The sequence below is a fragment of the Chinchilla lanigera genome, unplaced genomic scaffold (assembly GCF_000276665.1).
Source record: "Chinchilla lanigera isolate Chin_1 unplaced genomic scaffold, ChiLan1.0 scaffold00063, whole genome shotgun sequence".
Taxonomy (NCBI): domain Eukaryota; kingdom Metazoa; phylum Chordata; class Mammalia; order Rodentia; family Chinchillidae; genus Chinchilla; species Chinchilla lanigera.
In genome coordinates this window covers 739,237-760,890 of record NW_004955464.1, presented here as the reverse complement: position 1 = coordinate 760,890, position 21,654 = coordinate 739,237, and the positions used below count along the sequence as shown (strand labels likewise).

Genomic DNA, 21,654 nt, shown 5'->3' with positions numbered 1-21,654 from the left:
GGGTCTTTGTTCTCACGTCCTGGCCTCCGGGATTGGATGGGGCCTACCTGGCTCTGCGCGCTTTTCAGCTGGGAATCGTGGTGGTATGCGTCCAGCCCACACTCGGTCCCAGGAGTCCTGCCGCTCCCGGAGAACTCACTGCCTCCTCAAACTCTTTAATGAAATTGAAAATGAAGTAATTCTCCCTAACTCATTTCTGGAGGTAGGTATTATACTGATGCCAAAACCAGAAAAAGACTCCACCAAAAAAGAGAACTATAGGCCAATCTCCCTAATGAACATAGATGTAAAGATACTCAATAAAATACTAGTAAATAGAATTCAGCAATTCAAGAAGATAATACACCATGACCAAGTAGGATCATCCCAGGGATGCAGAGATGGTCTGATATACACAAATCAATCAATGTAATATACCATATCAGCAGAGCCAAAGACAAAAATCACATGATCATCTCAATAGATGCAGAAAAAGCTTTTGGCAAAGTCCAGCATGCATTCATGATAAAAACCCTACAGAGAACAGGAATCAATGATCTTTACCTCAACCTGATCAAAGCCATCTATGACAAACCAAAGCCAATATCATACTAAATGCACAAGACTTAAAGGGTTTTCACTTTAAAATCAGGAAAAAGACAACGATTGGAACCATTAGCCAGAGCAATTAGACAAGAGAGTTATAAAAGGAATAAGAATAGGAAAGAAGTAGAATTATCATTATTTAGAGATGACATGATGCTCTACATGGAAGAAACAAAAAAACTCCACCAGAACACTTCTAGAATTAATCAACAAATTCAGTAGTATAGCTGGATACAAAGTCAGCACTCAAAAATCAATAGCATTCCTATACACAAACAACAAACACATTGAGAGAGAAATTAAGGGAACCACACCTTTCATAATAGTATCCAAAAAACTGAAATATCTAGGAATCAATCTAAAAAAAGAAGTAAAACATCTATACAGTAGAAATTACAGTACTCTGAAAAAAGAGATCAAAGAGGATTTTTAAAAATGGAAAGATATTCCTTGCTCATGGATACAAAGAACCAACATTGTGAAAGTGGCCATACTTCCAAAATTGTTGTACAGATTCAATGCAATTCCAATTAAAATACCATTAGTATACCTCACAAATCTACAGAAAACATTCCTAAAATTCATCTGGAACCAGAAAAGACCCAGAATAGCAAAAGCAATCCTGGGCAACAAAGACAAGGCAGGTGGTATCACAATCCCTGACTTGAAACTATACGGTAAAGCTGCTGTGATAAAGTCAGTATGTTACTGACAAAAAGAAACAGACCTGAGGTTCAATGGAACAGAATGGAAGATGCAGCTACAACCACAAACACACTCAGCCACCTTGTCTTTGACAAAAGGGCCAAACAAGTCCACTGGAAGAAAGATAGCCTCTTTAATAAATGGTGCTGGAAAAATTGGCTCACCACATGTCAAACTAAATCCATGTCTTTCACCATACACCAAACTCAAGTCAAAATGGCTTAAAGATCCAAATATTAAAACAGAAACACTAAATCTACTGGAAGAGAAACCAGGTAAAAAATCTTGAAGACATAGTAGTAGGCAGAGAATTCATGAACAAAAACCAAACTGCACAGGAAATACTTCAAAGAATCAACAACTGGAATCTCATCTTACTGAAAAGTTTTTGCATATCTGAAGAAATCACCAGCAGAGTAAAAAGAAAACCCACAAATTGGGAAAACATTTTAGCCAGCTGTCCGTCAGACAAAGGACTTCTATCTACAACATTAAAGAATTAAAAAACATCAGCCTCCCAAAATTTAAAGATCCAATACAAAAATGGGCATCTGAGATGAATACACACTTCTCAGATGAAGGAATGCAAATAGCAAATAAATGCATGAGAAAATGTTCAACATCATTAGTCATTCCTGAAATGCAATTTAAAATAACACTGAGATTCCATCTCACTCCAGTAAAAGTAGCTATCATTAAGAAATCAACCAATAACAAATGCTGGCAAGGGTGTGGATAAAAAGGAACCCTTCTCCACTGCTGGTGGGAGTGTAGACTGGTGAAACCACTGTGGAGATCAGTTTGGAGATTTCTCAGTAAACTAGTACTAGAGGTCCCATTCAACCCAACTATTTCCATTCTGGGTATTTTCTCAGAAGAACTGAAAACATCATATCACAGCAATATATGTACACCCATGTTTATAGCAGTGCAATTTGTAATAGCTAAATCATGGAAGCAAACAAATGCCCATCAACTGAGGAATGGATAAAAAAGTTGTGGTATTTTTATATAACAGAATATTACTCAGCTCTAAAGAAAGATAAACTTGAGGTTTTTATACGTAAATGGACACAACTAGAAACCATCCTCATAAGTGAAATAAATCAGACCTGCATGTGTAAGCAACATATTGTCTCACTAGTGTAAGAACCAGAAAGAGTGAATAAAAATCTAGGAGGTACAACAGATACTGTGAAATGAAAGGAAACTGCTCAATAGGAAAGAACTGGGGTGAGGGAAAAGAGAAAAAAAAGAAGGGGAAAATATGTATATATGTATATACAGGACAGCTAACATAGTTGTACCACTGACTTTTATTGCTTTATTGAAAGGAAGTTAAAGTTTAATTGTTTGACCAATAGTACATGTCTATATTTGCTTTCTGAGTAACCAATTTGAAGATATCAATATGTAATACAACAACCATTGTTAATTTTCTATCACCTTGTCTGAAATTCTGTATTGTTTGTATTGTTTTTGTGTTATTTTGTAAATGTATGTGTGTTTGTTAATACATTTTCGTCCTTTTATCTTAAAAATTAAAAAAAGATGCATAGTAAAAAACTAATTAAATAACCTCTTTCATAAGAATGTACCATAATTCGTTTTATTTATTGCATTGCACATTTAGGAAATAAGAAACTATGGAGAGGTGTCTGCCAGGTCTGCATCATCTGAAGGTTTAGCCGAGGCTGAAGAATCTGTGACTTGGCTGGAATAGTGGTGCTGGTTGTAGGAAAGAAGCCTCGGTTCTCCCCATTTGGCCTCTCTGTGGTTGCCTGAGTATCTTCTCAGCATGGTGTCAGACTCCTCAGAAAGAGAAAGCAGCCTGGTGGAAGTCCTCCTTTTCGGAATCCAGCCTCTTAGGTCACACAGAATCACTTCCCTTCCAATTTTGAGACTTCAGCTACTGAAGAGAGAGTTGTAACCTATTTTATGGCAACACAGTTAGCAACGAGAGAGCCTACAGCGCTCATACAATTGACCTAGCCTGTACTTGAAATGAATTGGAAGCTTCTAACACTGCACCTCTCAGGTTAAGATCAGTCTGCAGCATGGTCAGCACTGCCATGTGAGCTCTGCCTCCTGCACGCTTCCAACCTCCAAACTGGTCCCCTTGCACTTTATGCTACACACCTTGGAGGTTTGCTGTTCTTCCAAAAGGCTGCATGTCTGCACTCCCTGTCTGAAAACTTCCACAAGGATGTTCCCTTGGCTCTGTGTGTCCCTCGCCTTGCTGTGACCATCCAGTCATCCTCCAGATCACACTGTAAGTGTCCCCTTGTTATCAAATCTCATAGCCCAGTTCAGATTCAGCTGGAAGATTTTATAAATCCTTGGCTGTTTTAATGACACTTTTTCATCTGCAATTTTGTGTGGGTATAATCATTTGACTCATGTCTGCCTTTCCCACTAATTTTCATCTTGTCCTGGGACTGCATCTATCTGATTTCCAGTCTTTGCCCAGTACAGAGCCCATAACATGCATACACTGAATTAAAAGTGTGCTGTGTGGATGCCCAGACCAGGGTCTCCTCATAGCTGAAGGGGGTCACACCCACGTGGAATGCCCTCTTTGAAAGTAGGTTTCAGGGTAGATTGAATGCACCCAGTTAGGGCTAACTGCATGGCTCTGAAGTAGCCTTTATTTCAGAAGAGTCTTAGACGTTCAGCACATCTGTGACTCCATAGTCTCTACTCACTGGTCAGCAATCACTGCTTCCATGGACAACTCCTAGTGCAGATATCTGGCTCCAAGGACACATCCTGTCAAGAGTAGCCTCCCTTAGGTTTGGCTCAACCTCGTGATATTCACATCAAGCACAAGAAAAAGTAATGTTGGAACCTCTGGGAACAGCTGGCTGAGGTTCTGTGGCTCCTTTAAGAAGCTTTCCAGGGTTAAGGTTTATTCTAAAAATAAGCCCTATAGCTTTTTTAAAAAACTTCTAAAACCTGATGTCCACAATAGCCATTTTTGAAGGGCCAGTGAGCTTTTAAAAGCTCCAAAAATCACTACTTGGCCTGCCTCGCATAGTAGAGAAAGTTCACTATGTGGTATGTTTAAGAACAGACTTGCATTTATGTTTTCCATGCTCTGCACCTGAGGCACCCAGTGCCTACCTGACAGGTATGAGACAGAGAGCTGCACATACAGGGCTCTGTACCCAGAACAACCTGCTGCCCGCAGCAACTGCCCCAGCTACCACTGACCACAGTTCACTGCCTAGAGGGAGATGAGTTCAAGACTCTTTCCTGTTCACTGTCTGCTCCTATAGGTCTCATTATACTGTAGCCTTCCACCCATTATTGCTAGCACATGTGTGCACATGCACACACACACACACACACACACACACACACACATACACACCCACACAGGAACCAGGTATGTCCAAGAAAGTTTCTATGCAGGTAGACTGTTTATCAGATGATTGGCAACAAATGAGGAAGAGCATTCCTGATGAATAAGACATGAATTTGTCAAAGATGTTTTTCTATTTGTGGTGGATTGGAAAAGGATCTGGCTGTGGCATACCATATTCTAAGCTTTTTGAATCCTTCAAACCACAGGAAGTAAGGAAAGTGAGGTTCAGTGAGATTAACACCCCACTGGCCTATGAGCCTTTGTGCACACACATTTGGTGCTCTCTTAGCAGACAATATCTAGCCATCCCTAAACAGCTATAATGCAGTGGGAACAGGGTTCAGTGCTCTAAGGGAAGAATCAGTGCAACACAATATGTACATGCAGCAATGCGATGAAACTTATAGGAGAAACACGAGAACAGAAAGAGCCTGCACTAGTGTCTTCCCAGGAAGTGAGCTGCAGTTAATAGTGATTAGGGACAGCTGTTGCCTGTGGTGAAGAATGTGGCCTCTCCTCTGGGGTAAGAAGTGTCATGTAGAGAGAAGGATCCAGTCATTCTTCCTTCCATAACATCTGGACAGCACTCATTCAGCTTGAGCTCGAACAGCCTCATGACAGGAGTTTGTGCCTCATGACATGGGATATCACCAGACAATGTAGATGACCACTGAAAGTTATTTCCTTTGGTCAAGTCTCCATCTTGGTTCTTGTGGTTTCCACCACTGCTCTATATTCTGAGGTTTGGAACATCATCAAACTGGTTGATTCTCATGATCACAAGAGCCATGTGATAAGAACCTGATGATGTGCGAAGATTACTCTGCAGAGGATACTCGGATGCTTCTCTTCTTCACATTAGATCTCCCTGAGTTTTCCTCCTGGTATGAAAATATGGTAAGACAAGCAGAAGGCACATTGACTCCAAAAACAGATCAATGAGGTTTGAATCCTAGTTTCACCACTCATGGATTGTGGATCTTGGAGCAAGTTATTTCACTTCACAGAACTTCAGTTTCCTTATTTGTGTAACAAAGATAACAGTGTCTATCATAGAAAGTTATTGTACAGACAAAATGCAATAACCCAAGTGACAGTACAACCAGCATGCCTGGAATATAGCAAGCATACAGAAAATGTTATTATTTGTGAGATGGAAATTCTGAAAAATAAAGTATTTGTTCCCTCTTTGGTCCAGAAAAGATGAGCAGGGGTCATTTGCAAGGATCGTGGGCTGAATAAGTTCTTAGGGACCTGAGACACTTGTAAATGACCTTAAATGTCTTGGGTGTGCTCTGAACTGCTATCTAGTACAGGGATTCTCAAAGTCTAACTGGAACCAACATCACCAGAGAGACTTGGAGCAGAGTGCTGGGCCCACCCTTGAAGTTCCAGCAGTCTGGGGTATGAGGATGTACATTTCTGACCAGGCCTCAGTAAGGCTTGCTGCCAGGCCTAGAGCTTACCCAGTGGTGTGTGCCACTTTTCTGTAACTTTCCCAAGCATTGCGTCTGTGTTTCATGTCATATCTCAACCAGTCCTCCTCACACTCCACCACGGTAACCTATAGTCAGGTCCTCTTCAGATATGAAGAAATTAACACAGGAGGTTCAGTAACTCACCCTTTGGACACAGTCAGTATGACAGCTGCCACTGACATCAAATTCTGATTGCTCCTAAATCTGAGCTCTTAATTCCCAATTAGCAAAGCAGTAACTAAGGCACAGAGAAGTCACATTTTACCCAATCACATATATAATAGGTGGTTGAACTCGTTTTCAAATCCAGGTCTGTCTGGTCTCAGTGTCAAAGCACTTAATTCCAGCTTCTGTGCATTGCAAGGTATGTTGTTACTCTCCTGTGAGACCTTCAGTCCAGTCCAGCTCAGATCCTGGAACCTCCCTCTCAGTGTGTAACCCTCACTCTGTCCATTCCTTTCTGCTTGACTTCTCTAGGTAACTGACACCTTTCTCCAGGTACTTGACAAGGTGGACTTGGCCGTCCTGGGGACTGAATGGCTACAGCAGGAGAATGACTTAGAACAGGCAGTTTTTCATCCATTCTCAGCTGATGTTTTTCCTTCTGAACATGGAAAGAAATGTGGTCTCTGCACACTCTAAATTGGACCATCAATTACTGGTGCCTTGAATATGCAGCACTCATTAGGGCTTTGCTGGCCATAGGAGAGCACCTGGGCTGAGAAAAGTAAACTTGCCTCGGCTATTTCAGTCTGTGCCCCTCTGCAGTGGAGCCCAGACCAGCTTGCCAGGCTCTGTGACCAATTATTTCTGTCCTCAGTTACTAGATCATAAATCCCACTTTGGCACAGAATCCCTAGCTTCTTGTGAGAGAAAGTTGGTTTTAGGATGGACTCCACCTTCTTGCTGTGGGGCTGTGTGGGGGTGTACTTTCCATCTTGCACTTAAGGACTTAAGTGCTGTTCCTCACTTAGCTTTGTCAATAACCAGATGTGCGTGGCCATCGCATTCCTGTTCTATTCTTCAGCTACAAAATGAACCCAGTGTCCCCTACCCAGGTGTGCTCAGGTGACACCCTTATAGGGAAAAGAGGTTAGGTATCTATAAGGGCCTGCTAGGTTTATCTGAAGCCTGTGGTTGATTTCCTAAAGGGAGAGTATAGAGTTAATTAAAGGTTTTTTCCTGCTTCAGGACCTTTGCACATACTGTTACGTTGTCTAACATGTTCTTCCTTCAGTCATCTGCATACACGAATTATTCAGTCTGTTCCCAGCATCCTACAGTTCCCCTTTCCTCTCTGAAAATCACCTATTTTCTTAGCCTCTTCATCCTAAAACACAGTCTATACTTACCTTGTTTGTTTCTTCAGTTGCACAGTTGCTATCCAATGACTTCGCACACTGCCAAGTTATTTTTGTGCAACCTTCTCAGTCAGTATTTGTCCTCCACAGGGACCATGAGGCTCACTCTTCACAGCTACACATTCAGCTACTCATCTGTCCATCCAAGTTTTCAAACTCAAGAACCAAAAGAAAGAGCAAAAATAAATTGAGCTCTGATGGCAACACTGAACTGAAATGCTTGCATTCATTAACCTAGCTTTGCTGTTTTACTCGTGCTTTCTACATGTAATAGATCTGACCTGTTTTAGAAAAAGGCATGGGAAACAAAATGAAAATGACAGTTCTCCCTTTGAAGGGACTTAGTCTAAAGGGAGAGAGACACAAAGTGGCTAACCATGACAGGGATTCTGTTAAGTCTTCTGACAAAGGTAATAAAACAATGCTGAGGCTTGCCAGGTAAGGGAGTGTACAGAATGGCAGGAGCAAGGTAGGGTGAGATACAGGGGGCATGATCAGGGGCTTGTGGGGAGCTCAGTGCAGGATGAGCACAGTGGAGGGCAAAGGAGAAGAGCAAACCTCGGGTCGCCAGGAGCCAGTGCATGAACCTGTCATAGGTGATGCCTGTTTGCTTGCTTTTGTGCTGGTCTTTTAGCTGATGGTCAGGATCCCAGTTTCTGAGTCTTCAGTACCAAGCACAGTGCCTGCTCCAAATCGACACATAGGTATCATTTGCTGAATATGCCTTGAGCAAAGGACTCAGGTGTCATGGAGATGGCAGGTATGCAAGTTGGAGAAGGTAGTGACCAACCTGGGGAATGAGGTAAGGTCCTTATTTTGGTCCATGTATAGATATCTCACAAAGTCTGTGAGACTGTGTTTTAGGATGAAGAGGCTAAGAAAATAGGTGATTTTCAGAGAGGAAAGGGGAGCTGTAGGATGCTGGGAACAGACTTTTGGCCAGAAGTTTGGCCAAAATAGCACTGAAAAGTAAGAATTATTTTAGCTTTACATACCATAATCAGCGTTAAAATCTTGTGGATAATTAATAGTAAAATTAAAGCTATTATTGTACAATTTTCCTGAATTTTACAATTGTGTAATTTTTAGATTCAGTTGTCTGTATCAGTCTTGTGTGTTTATGAATACATGATTAATGGAAAAAGGGACTCTTTGGTAATAAATCTATTCGATTCTATTTGGAATCGAATAGATTTATAGAAAGAGATTTGCCACTTTCTATGTGACTTTAGACAACTAACTTAACCTCTCTGAGTGTCGGGTCCTCTTTCCATAAAATAGACTAAATGTGCAAGCAAGTTTTAAGGTGATTAAATGGTGTGTATCCATTATGTACTGCAGCCTATCAACTCACCCCAAATGTAGTGGCTAAGACAGCAATAATGATTACCTCTCACAAACCTGTGGGTTGCTGGGCTCAGTGAACCAGTGCTTGGAGGCTCTTATGTAGTTGCAGTGGGACATCGACTGGGGCTAGAGTCATCTGAGGGTTTAACTGGCCTGGCTGTCCAAGGTGACTTGCACACCAAGGTAGCTGGAAGCTCACCTATGGCTGTCAACTGGAGTACTTAAACATGGCCTTTCCATGTGGCATAGAAATCCTACAGGACCAGAGAGGGTTCCAAAGGGAAGTATCCCAAGAGCCAGTCTATCTGTCTTCTGGTATTCATGGGGGATGGGTTCCATGGCCCCATGCCAATACCTCAAAATGCTCAAGTCCCTTATAAGAAAGAAAATGGCATTTGTATATAACCGTCTATGCATGTCCTCCCTTTCACTTTAAATCACCTGTAGATTATGGTTCTTAATACAATACTGTTAATGGAATGATGACATGATAAAAATTCTGTACATGTTCAATACACTCATAATTTTGTAAACAGTTTTCCACTCATGGCTGATGGAATTGTTGAATGGAGAGCCTGCAGAGACAGCAGCCAGCTGTACTGTGAAAGAACCAGGAGGGAGCTGAGTGGCTTCCTGGGGCCTTGCCCTGGTAGGTCTAGAAAATCATGCTGTTGAGTTCAGTCAGTCAAATAAGTGACTGAAGCCAGGCCAGGTTCCAGCAGAAGTCTCAAGTGGACATTACCTCTTAATGTGAATAGCAATGTTCATGCTCAGAGAACACAGGAATCGGGACAGTTACCTCTGGAAACCTTCAGCCACGAGTCACATGGCATATCAAGGACACAACAAGTATCAGTTCACTCCTCCCCATTTGCACATTAACTCATTAATTTTTTAAAAACTCTATTCATATATATTTTAGAAAGTCAAAGCTGAGAAAAAACATGAGGCTTTAAAGGTGATCTAAGAAAGTCACCTTCTATCCTGTACAAGGGAAAGTTGTATCCCCAGGGAGAGAAGAACTGAACCCATGTTCTCCAATGCTAGACTGCCTCCCAAGGTTTCAACATAATAGGCTCCTGGATTGCTCATAAAAACACGTGGTTCTCCACACTGCCTTACGGTGTTTAGAGTATTTTCACATACACAGCTAAAAGGCAAAGTGAAGCTAGCAGAAAGTTCTCCAATTTTGGAATTCTATGTTAAAATTTCATTTTTGTGTTAGACAAGTTGGTTAACTTCTCTGAGGCTCAATTCTCATTACTCTGAAGAAGATCTAATAAAGCATAGGGAGGAGGAGGTTATGAGTGCTGAGGTCGCAAATGTCAAGTAGCAGATACAAATTCGGTATGCAAATGAATATTTAGCATCCACTTTCATTTCTTATGAAGTCTCTCCAACGCCCTGTAAGGCGGGCACAGAAGTCCAACTTCACAGACTGGAAAGTGAGGCTCAGAAAGAATGGTCCACCTGGAACCAGCAGTTCTGAAGCTTGAAAAGCACCTTTGATTCACCCAGGGGATCTCCTTCCTACCCCTCACACCCACCCACACTGCCCACACCTCCCTCCTGCCAGCTCTGGTCTAAAAAGCATGACAGAGATCCTGGCTGGCAACAAGTGCTGAAAAAAATCACTACTTAGAGCTTTTTCCAGGAAGGGGAAGGAAAACTTCAAATTTAGACCACCCAGTAACTTAGCACTCGGTCTAGCAATTTAGAGTTGTCAGGTGTGTATGTTTCTTTGATCTTTGACAGCATATCATGAAGTAGGAGAAGGCAAGGATGGTCATGACTATTATATAAACGAAAAAATTGAGGATTGCTTTCAGCAAAATAACCATGAATTCCCATCTTACTCTGAAGAGACAAGCTGCTTATACTATTCGCCATTAGGTAGCTAGAAAAAAAATATTAGAGGGAGTCCTGAAGATTGTAAGCATAGCCCTTTCATTTCATCAGACTGATGTCCTAACCACCTTTTGTAAAGCCAACCATGAACCTTGTACAAACCCACAGCAAGGGGCTGGGGATTTAGCTCAGCAGCACAGTGCCTGCTTGGCAAGCACAAGGTAGTGAGTTTGAATTCCGGTACTGGTAAAAAAGAAAAAAAACCTCACAATAGAGACATAAAGGACAGTGGTAATCAGAACAAGAGAGAGGCAGAAGCCAAAGGATAGGGAAGGAAACCAGCTGTGTGCTGGACAGGCTCCAAGCAACCTCCAAGGAGCCTTCCCATCCCAACTCACTAGACAGGAGGTAACACTTGCGGTGGCAAGTTACTTCTTTTAATTGCTGTCCAGTCTCCATGCAGATGTTGACATTTGCCTCTGAACTCAATGCAGGGCCAGTCATCAGGAAGGCCGCCTCATCTGTGTGTGGCACAGGTATTAGAAAGATTATTTGGAGGAATTCTGCTGCAGCTTTCTGAGAGAGTGACTTGAAAATATTGAAAAAAATTTTTCTTTGTTATTGATTGTTTTTTGGGTTGCCTTCCTCCCTGACAGTCACCCCCTCTCCTACTGCCAAGAAAACACACTTAAGAGTCTTCTGTTTCTCTGCCCCTTTGCTTGAGGCAAGATCAGTATTTTCAAAACATTCCATTTCTGAAAGGTAAACAGACAGCATGATGGCCAGGCTGAAGCTCTTTAGCCTGGAAGGGACTGAACTTCTTGGCAGTATTCCGTGTACTGTCAGCAGGCAGTCAGAGGCATGGATTAAGGACAGGCTTAACCACTTCTCATGCTGTCTCCCTCAGAGAGAGGCCTTATTGCTTCTGAACTTTATTTACCTGTGAAACAGGGATATTCCTTAGAAGAACTGAACAAGCCCATGACATGACTGCAGCAAACAGGTTTCACAACATGCTGTCTGTGTAAAGTTGTCCAGAGGAATCTGCCAGGCTCACTGGCCTCCAATGTTTGGTTTCTCTCTCTTCTATCTGAAACTTTATACTTGATATCCCATGGAAGAAGGATATTGGTCTCAAGGACAACAACACCTTTACAGTGGGATTCAAAGGGGTGAAGGTGTAGCAGAAAATGCCCTCTACCCCTACCAGTACACTTCAGTTTCTTAGTTGCCCAGGTAATAGTTCCTATTTTAGTTCCAGACGCTCCTGTCTCTTAGAAACAGCTGGTCACTGTAAGGCACACTGTAAAAACCAATCCCCAACTGACAAGCCATTCTGCCTCCGTATTTCCTGCTTGCTTATCCCATATAAGTCCTAGACCACCTGAAATCAGGGCCTGATATTCTGGGAGTGATCTTGATCAGTGCCCATCGCTGTAAATAAATCTGCCTCCAAATCCTGGATGTCATTTCAGTGTTTCTGCCTGCCATTGCAAAGGGAAAGAGCCCTCAAGTTAGAGCAAGTGGTCAATCTTGAATTCTTTTTTCTTCTTTTCTAAACTAACTTACATGCAGGCAACCTGTTAGAAAGAACATTGTCCCAGAATGCTGAAAAACTGGCCCTGCCAGGAACTGACCTTGGGTCAGTCACCCTGCTCCAGAACCTCACTCCTAACAAGGTCATTCAGGAAGAGGGTTGTGTAAGAGAACCTCTCCAGGCCTTGGAGGACCTGCCTGGCTTCAACCTCAGTTTTCACGGCTTAGGACCTGGAGTTCTCTAAGTCTCAGTTCCTCATTTATGAAGCAGGGTTTAAAAAGTACCTATCTACAAGGGTTCTCCTAAAAACTAAATGAAATAAATTATTTAAGAGATTTACCACTCTGCTCGGTTTATAACAAGTATTGAGTAAAAGGAAATTGCCGTATTATCAAAACTTTCATTGGTATTAATATTTGCTACTCTAAAATTGTTGGGTTTCCAATCAGCAAAGCTCTATCCTGAATTCTCTGTGCTTGGTAAGCTGAAGTTGATCCTAGCAGGGGTGTGTTTTGAATGTGCTATCTCCTCAGGGGCCACACAGTGCCCAGAGAGGGCTCCTGTCTCCTCTGCCCACAGCCTGGGAAAAGCAACCATGCCTCCCACCCCCGTGCTCAGAACCTCCTGTTTTTCTCCTTGCCTTGCCCTTCCTGGCTCAGGTCTGAGAGCTGGAGCTGCTGTGCTCTAGGCTCAAACTGGTCAGGCAGCTGGGGTGTGGGGAAGAGGAAACCAGAATAAACATGTTTTGCAAGAGCGGGCTGGTTTAAGCGAAAGCAATTCTAAATAAGGACAATGCAGTCCTGTGAAGCCAGTGCTTTGGCCACCTGACGGCAGCTTCCTCCACAAAAGGATTTGCCATGGCAAACCAAAGGTCGGACTGATAAGCTGGAAGTGCATGACCTAGGGGGCAGAGAGCTCATGACAAGACCTCATGCAGCATTTAAAGTCATCACAGGCAGAGGAAAGGACCAGAAGGGCAGCAGACCCAGCCTGGCTTCAATCTCAGCTCCTTAGTGACCAGTCTACCAAAAAGAGTGAAGTTTTCTGGGTTCCCCAGAAAGAGGCAAGTATGTTAAAGTGTTACAAACTATAAAGTGATCTGCGAAGTTCAAGAATTAATAGCTAGATTTGAATCTCAGCTCCACCACCTGTTTGCTGTGAGACTCTGGGCAAGTCAACTACTTGTTTGAAATTCAGTTTCCTACTTGGTATGTTTCCACCCTGGGTTCAGAGCAGCAGACTATAACAACTTGGTATATTAGCTTCCTGTGTCTGTTATAACCCAGGACCACATATTTGATGGTTTAAAATCACACACATTTATTCCCTGCTCGTTCCAGGGACCTGAAGTCTCAAATGAGCTTAACTGACTCAAAATCAGGGCTCTCCAGAAGCTCTGAGGGAGAACACATTCCTTGCTTTCTCCAACTTCTGGTGGCTGTCAGCATCTTTGGCTGGAGGCTGAATCAGTCCTTCTGCCTTTGTGGTCATCCTGTGCCACCTTCCATTCTGTGTGGAATCCAATCTCCTTCTGCTTCCCCTTGGAAAAACAGCTGGGATGCCCCTCCACCCCCGATGAGCCAGAACATTTTCCTCATCTCAAATCTTTATCACATCTGCAAAGCCTTTGCTATATAAGAAGACAGATTCCAGGTATTATGACCTAGTAATACCTTGGGGTTCCAGTATTCAGCCTATTATTAACTTCTTCCTAATTATTAAAGACCCAGAGCACCTTGAAAGGATCCCACCATAAAAAAGTAACTTGTGATTCAAACTGAGCGTTAAGGACTACTAAGGCATGTTAGAAATAATGTGGAAATACTTCCTATTATCTCACCTTACATGAAATCTCTTTACCCCATTCAAGGGATCTCTTTATCTTAATCAAGGAATCCAACAGAGATACTCAGCCTTATAAAAGGACGAATGTATACATGGGTTATGTATAATGTATACATTTGCACCGCACTTTGAGTATAGCAGAGTAGTTATGTGCATAGCCTGAAGTCAGATGGCTTTAGTGAACCTTCACCAACTGAGACTTTGAACAAGTTACTTAGCCTGTCTGAAAGGCTTCCATGTTCTCACATATAAAATGAAAATAATCATATGACCTATCACAAGTGGAATTGGAAGCAATCATCAGTGATTTATGCAAAAGAATTTTCACCGTGCCTGGCATGTGATAAACACATGTATAAGATATATATGAGTTAGTACTAACTTTAAAAGGTTTTCAAACTTAATTTAACATACATTTATATCTATCAAGAACTAAGCTAATTTAGAGGGAAGCTGGTGGAGAAAAGAGGGGCTAGAAGTAGTTACACTTGAAATATGGAGCTAGAAATGCAATTTCAGACTGATGCTGAAGAATCCCATGGATCATTTTCCTGTCTGTGGCCCCAGATTCCCACAAGGATCAAGACTGGACTCGATTCTCTATTTATTCCTCAGAATAAAAGAATGGTAAGAAATTTTGATCAACTATGGTCTTTCTTTCAGGAATTTCTTTAGTAACTATTTTCTGTGCACCTATGACCATGAAGCTTTCTGAATCCCTTCCTCTGGAAGTGGGCGGCACTGGGACCAGACCAGCTTCTGAGATTTGATGGATCCAAGGCTCTTTACAGCATTGGCTCTACGCCATAGCTGGGCTCAGGTGATCAGATGGGTAGGATAAAGACAAGACAGGCAGTTGACAGAACAGCCAAGAATGACTGGAAGAAATACTCAAATCTATATACACTGAGGAGTCAGAGGCCTTAGGAATGAATGTCAGGAATCTGAACGAGAAGAAATGCTTGGAATAAATGTTACTATGGCTTGCTTTTCTGTACTTCATTTGACAGCAAGCTGCATTTAAAGGCCTTATTTTACAGGATTGTGCGTTCTACCAATAAATTAAACATTATATAATGAATTTAAGATGGAACATGAAAACTGCAGCTATAAAGGTGAAACAAAAGAAAAAGCAAACATTCAAACTCAAGCACAAAGCAGGCTAATGAGCTAGGGCAAGCGTTCCATAGAAAGTGATGTGACACTTCAATATTTACTCTAACTACCAGTACTTTCAAAACAAACTTTGAAGAATCAAATGAAAGAGACTCCAAGAGATTATCTGGCTTAGATCCTGCCTTTGGGGGCCTGGATATCCCCATTTTGTAGATAAGATTTCTGAGGTCCACAGAAACACAGGAAATGGTGGTGAAGAGAAAATGATAGCATAGGTTGTTCTGCTTCTTAATACTCTCTGCTTTCAAATAGACATGGAAGGAGGAGGTGTAATTTTTAAACCATGACTACTAGTTCCCATCTATTAGCTAAAGGTATGATCAGTTTAGAGTGACAGAAAACCCATATATTGGGTTAAATAAATAAAAATATATTTCTGTGTAATATAAAACATCTAGAAATACTTATATGTAACATTCATAAGAACACTATCTATAACAGCCAGAAAGTAGAAACAACCTACATAACCAATGAATATACATATAAATGTGACCATATATATATAGATATATATACATACACATACATGTATAAATATCATTCAGCCACACAAAGAACAAAGTACTGATCAATAATACATATGGATGATCCTCAGAAACATGATAAGTGAAAGAAACCAGACATAAATGATCACTAATGCATGATTCTGGTTGTAGATGTCCATAATAGGTAAATCCATACAGGCAGAAAGCAGAATGGTGGTTGCCAGGAACAAAGGGGAGGATGGAGTGGAAAGTGATTGCTTAATGTGTATGGTAGGCATTTCCGCTGGGAGTGACTAAAATGCCTAGGAACTGGAGAGAGGTGATAGTTACACAATATAGTGAATGTAATAAATGTCACTGAATTGTACATTTTAAAATGTCTATTGTAGTCAGGGTTTTCAAGGGAATAGATTTAATATAGGACACATAATTTATAGGATCATTTTATAATATTCACCGTAAAAGTCAAATGCAAAGGAGTGCAAGAGGGGGCTGGGGATTTAGCTCAGCGGCAAAAAGCGCCTGCCTGGCAAGTGCAAGGTTGTGAGTTCGGTTCCCTGTACCGGAGAAAAACCAAAAAAAAAAAAAAAAACAAAGATCTGGATTTTTGGGGCTGGGGATTTAGCTCAGCGGCAAAGCGCCTGCCTGGCAAGTGCAAGGTTGTGAGTTCGGTTCCCGGTACCAGAGAAAAACCAAAAAAAAAAAAAAACAAAGGAGTGCAAGAGATATCCATGTACTACAGACCCTAAGAATCCAGTTGAGGGCCAGAATCCCACAGCAATTTCCTGAAGACCCAGAGCCCAAGGCAATGTCCTCTGTGAATCCATCTGGAGGCCTACAGCCCACAACAATGTCTCATGCAAGTCTGTTCTAAGGATCTGCATGAGAAAGGCCCAAAGGTCAGCGCTGAAAGCTAGAAAGTCTACACCAGTGGGGTAAAGGATCTGTGCCAGCAGGCTGAGGTATCTGCCCTGGAGCCAGGAAGTGTTGCTCAAGGTAAGGACTGGAACTCCCCCAAAGAGAACTACAGCCATCCTCAGCAACTGAGAGATTCCAAACTCCTCCACCAATGATAACAGCTGAGTTCATATCAGGAAAACCAGCATGACAAGCTTCTCCAGGAGAGGCAATAGCACACCATCTTCCCCTCCAGTTCTGCTCTTACACTGTTGGCAAAATCCTCAGGTGGGCCTTCCACACCCAGAACCATGCTGACTCAGTTCATCTGAGCATTGCAAGTTGACCATTAGTTAATCCACCACAATATCTAATCGTTAATTTTATATGAATTTTATCTCAATGTGAAAAATGAAAAAAAAAAAAAGGCTGGGGATATAGCACAGTAGCACAAATGCCTGCCTGGCAAGTACAAGGTCCTGAGTTCGATTCCCAGTCCCAAAAATAAAAAGAAAGAAAAAGAAATCCAGAGGCAAGAAATTCAGAACTTGTAGGCATCTTTACGAAAACTTTGGGATCCAGTCTCTTTCTGTCTTACAGACCCTGCATCTAAAGCTTTAAACTTCTACTTCCTAGTCCAGAATGGATGCCCCTGCTGCAGGGACAACTGTATTTGGGCCATCAGGAAGAAGCAGTGAACTGGGGAATTAGGGAAGGAACCTAATGAACCAACATGTTAACATTTTCACAGAAGGTGCAAGAATTGTTGGAGGGAAGAGCAGTGGGGAAGATCTTTCCAGAAGGTTGCAGGGGCACAGATCTGAAACTGAGAGTCAGAGGGTGGGGAGCAGTATGAGAAAGTCAGCAGGGTTACAGCATGTGAAGGTAGAGAGGCCTGCAGAGGGGATGGAGTGCTTGGCCCAGCCCGCCTCAGGCTTTCCCTGGCTCTGGATGCCTGATAACTTTCCTCTCCAGATCCCAGTTCCCGATCATTTGACCATACCTTACTCCTATACCTTGGATGAACTGATTCAATAAAAATAAACAAATGAGAGAAGAGTCTAGAGCTGGCCTTTGGTATACAAAAAAACACATATTTTATCCTACAGGCAAAGACTTCTGAAGTTATTTACCTCTCAAAAACAGCGGCCAAGGATCTTATGACTCAAGGGTTCTTTCCTGCCTCCTGACAGATGGTTTACTGTGCCCCTTCCGAAGGTCTTCTCCATTGTCTCCTCCTTCGATGACCTCATTCTTAGTGCAAGTGAGAGCCAAGGTAAATCGTGCAGACTTATGGCCAGGGCCAGCAGCTGAGATGTGAACTGGTTATTTTTCTCCCTAGGTCCCTGGGGGAATGGTGTTTGATGTAACACAAGGGAGGGGAGCAGTTGCCCTGGATCATCCAGACCCACTGCACACTCTGTTTGGCCTTGGCAGGGGCTGGGTTCTATGTGCCAATGAACACAACTGGACCAGCATGCCCTGCCTGAAGCTCACATGCCCAAAGACAGAAAAACAAAGACCTGCTGCATTCAGCTGGGGATCCGGGGTGCTTTGGTGGGCTCTGCAGATGCCATGGTTTGTTGTGGTGACTGAGACTAGCAGAGCTGGAGATGTGAGTCCTGGACAGGGCAGAGGACTTTCATAAGGGCAAACACTGAAGTTTGAGGCAATTGGTCCTTTTTCACTGGGTATAGGTGACATTATTAAATGTCTTCCTCCAAACTGCTAAAGTTTTGGCCAGGCAGCCTGGAGCACAGAGGGTTAGAGAAGAGACAAGCATGGAAAATTTAAAAAAGACTGAAGACTTAAAGAGATGAAAGTGTTTTCCAGTGTGCCCACATTTGAGCATAATAATGACTGCCAACTGATTGCTAACCATGTGCTTAACCCTAAGTGCACCAAAGGCTTAAACTTGTTTTGTCATTGTATGACTGTTATAAGGTAACACGTTTTTCCACTTCACAGGTGAGAAGCTGAAGCTCTGAGAGTTGCTATAACTTGCCAAAGTTGCCCAGCTATTAAGAGATAAAATCAACATTGAAATACAGTTATGTATGACCTTTAGGCCTGTGCTGTTAGTCATATCCTTTCCCCTATCCCCTTAAACTCTGCTAACCAGCATTTGCCTAACCAGACAAACATGGGATCATTTTTCAGTACTGGAAAAGAGTGGAAGGAATTGCCAAACTCCTATTTATATAAAACAGAAACAGGGCAGTTGATGATGTGAGTGCCAGTCTAAAAGTTGGCAATTAATGGAAGATTAAGGCAAAGCAGGGCCTTCTGCACCTTGCCACCTGCAGTGATTTGCAAAGTTCTCATTGTGGGTGGGACAGTTTCCACCCACCCTGCAAACCCACTGTCCACACTCAGTGTCTGATTCTGGAAGCCAGGCCTTCACTTACCACATCCATCCTCTGGCTTCTAGTTGGGTTTGGCCAATGGGAGGCAGCTCCAGGAAATCTGAGGGTGAGCAATAGGTACTAAGCTGTGTGTGTACAATAGGTGCTTAGCAATAGGTGCTAAGCTGTGTCCTCCTTTGTGATTTCACAAAGGAGTCCTCCATTAAATACCTTGGCTCTCAGCCGGTAGCCCTCTGCTGAGGCCCCCACACAGCTCTGGCTCTCTCTGCAGCTTCAGCCACCAACCTCTGATTCTTCCTCATCCCATGTTTGTTCCCTCTAACTGCAGTCACACTTTTGTTAATAGTCTCTTCATCGATCTCTTTGTAACAACACTGACTTCAGTTAGGACCCAGGACAATTCGGTACTAGAGTTTTAGGTCTAGGTGGGAGGTCAAAGTCTTCCATTGTTGTAGTTCTCAAACTTTTATATTTTCACCTGCAGCAATCTAGGAAGAGCCCCTGCTCTGATACATAGTTCTGGAGAATTATAGAACCCTGCCTGTTCGGTATACTACCACATCACTCCGCTTCCCAATCTCCCCCACCTCCAGCTCTTCCATGAAACACAATAAACCAGCTGACCTACTCCAGACTCCTCACTGCACACAAGGGAAGAAGGCAGTTGGCAAAACTTCTAATGTGTCCTTTATTGGCCTGAGTGGGTCTGATTTATGCCCTGGACCTTCATCAACAGTTTGCCTCAATGTCTTCCAAAGTGTAAAGTCCCATAAATCTTCCCTGGGAGCAAGGGCTCAACTGCCAGCCTGTGTTATACAAACACACAGAAATGTCATTAAGGCAGCAAACAGCCCCACTGGCCTCCGTAGAGGCCTTTTCTAGCAGGCTCAAGTTACCTAAAATCAATATTTGAACAAGGACAAAACCACATGTTTTCAATACCAAATTAGAGGGGTCTAACATCAGGCCTGGAGAGGTGGTTCCAGCAGGCACATTCCAGCCAGCCCGGTGCTCTACTCTTGGGGCTGACTGGTCTGCTCTGGCTCAGGCAAGCTCACACAGCCCCAAACTTCTCCTATGTATCTGCCCTCACCTGACAGGTGACACTGACAGACAGAGGAAGCAAGAACTGGGAACTTTAACAGAACGAGGCCTAGGGCCTGAGTACAAAGCAAAAGAAGTGAGATGTCCCTTCACGCGATCTTCAGAAACTTGTTCAGGATCTGTACCAAGTGCTGGAGCCTCAAAGTAAGTGAAGTCACGAACTCTGCCCTCTGCCTGGAAACAGGGGAGACATGAAGCCACTTTCAGGCAGGTTTGCAAGTGTGTGTCACAGGTAGGCTGAGGGGCTTTGGAGGTATAGGAGGGACAGGAAGCCTGGGCCCGATCAGGCACCTGTCTGAGAAGGCTTCCAGAGGTAAATATGCTAAAAGGGAAGCTAAGTAAAGAGCTTCCAAATCCCAGGAAGTGGGAGAGCGGAGAAGAGGACACAGACTTCCTGTGCTCCTCCAGAGGGAGACATATGTGGTGTGGCTTCTCTCCTCAGAGAACAGTCTTACCTGGTTGGTAAACTGGGCCTAGGAATAGAGTGGACCATCTTGGGGCCCTTTCTTGTCAGACCCAGGCTGTTCATAGGCACCCCACCACCATCCCACCACTTACTGTCTGTCTAAGGGGAGGTGGCTGTGAGAACAGACTGCCGGGTGCAAGTCTCTGGCATGGCCCATTCGCAAATGAAACTCTGTTAACTACATCGTATATCCTGTGTCCTGTGTTCTATGACTGGCCACTGGAGCCATCATCCTCTGTAGGACTTTCTGTGGTGCTGCCATTGTCTATGACCTATCTGTGCTCCTCACTTATCTGGCTCTGTTGTGCTTCATGACATGTCTTTCCCTGGAGAACCACAAGCTTTCACATGTCTCCAAGTCTGTGTGCCCTCCAACCTCCATCCACATTCAGTAGATAAATAGATGGAAATCGCAGACCCTCCTTGCCACTAAAACCTAAAACCATTCAAAATGATGCTAATTAACACGCAACCCTTGGTTCTCACCTACAAATGAAGGTAGACACACTGAACACATTTTTTTCCCTCTCACTCTGTTTATTGGACAAAGCCTGCAATTTCCATCTGTTTATCTACTGAATCAGCCCCTTCCTTAGCATCAGACTATTCCTACCATGGTGATGAGCAATGTATTAGTCGTCATTCTCCAGAAAAAGCAAACTAATAGAATAGATGATAGATAGATAGATAGATAGATAGATAGATAGATAGATAGATAATTTGGGTACATGGATGTTGGGGAAGGGAAAGAGTGATTTATTAAAGATACTTGCTTATAGAGTTGTGGAGGCTCAGAAAACCTTCAATCTACTCTCTGCAAGCTGGAGACCCAGAAAATTTGGCAATATCATTTGGAACACTTGGGAGTCATAGGAGCATACTGCAGACTCTAGCTCCTGTCTGAATGTTTGAGAATAAGTGTAGGGGCAGGAGATAGACACCCAACACATTCAGTCTTCCTGTGCATTCTGGTAGTTGTTCTATTTTGATGTTCAACAGTGTAAATGCTGACCACCTGCACAGGAGAGGATCACCTGTTTTGCTCAGTACACACATCCCGATGTTAACAACGTCTGGAAACACACTC

General features: G+C 42.9%; 1 long non-coding RNA gene across 8 annotated transcripts; it reads right to left on the bottom strand.

Moving 5' to 3' along the window:
• Positions 1–2,902: 2,902 nt before the first annotated feature.
• LOC102014430 lies at positions 2,903–19,116 on the bottom strand. Of its 8 annotated transcripts, XR_001236665.1 has the most exons (7): positions 19,040–19,116; positions 11,090–11,212; positions 8,055–8,286; positions 7,488–7,652; positions 6,124–6,236; positions 5,459–5,538; positions 2,903–3,202 (listed from the first exon to the last, which is right to left on the bottom strand). It is a non-coding gene; the product is annotated as an uncharacterized LOC102014430 (long non-coding RNA). The 8 variants fall into 8 exon arrangements; XR_001236660.1 differs by lacking the exon at positions 6,124–6,236 and having other exon boundaries at positions 3,996–5,538; XR_001236663.1 differs by lacking the exon at positions 6,124–6,236 and having other exon boundaries at positions 2,903–3,221.
• Positions 19,117–21,654: the final 2,538 nt, after the last annotated feature.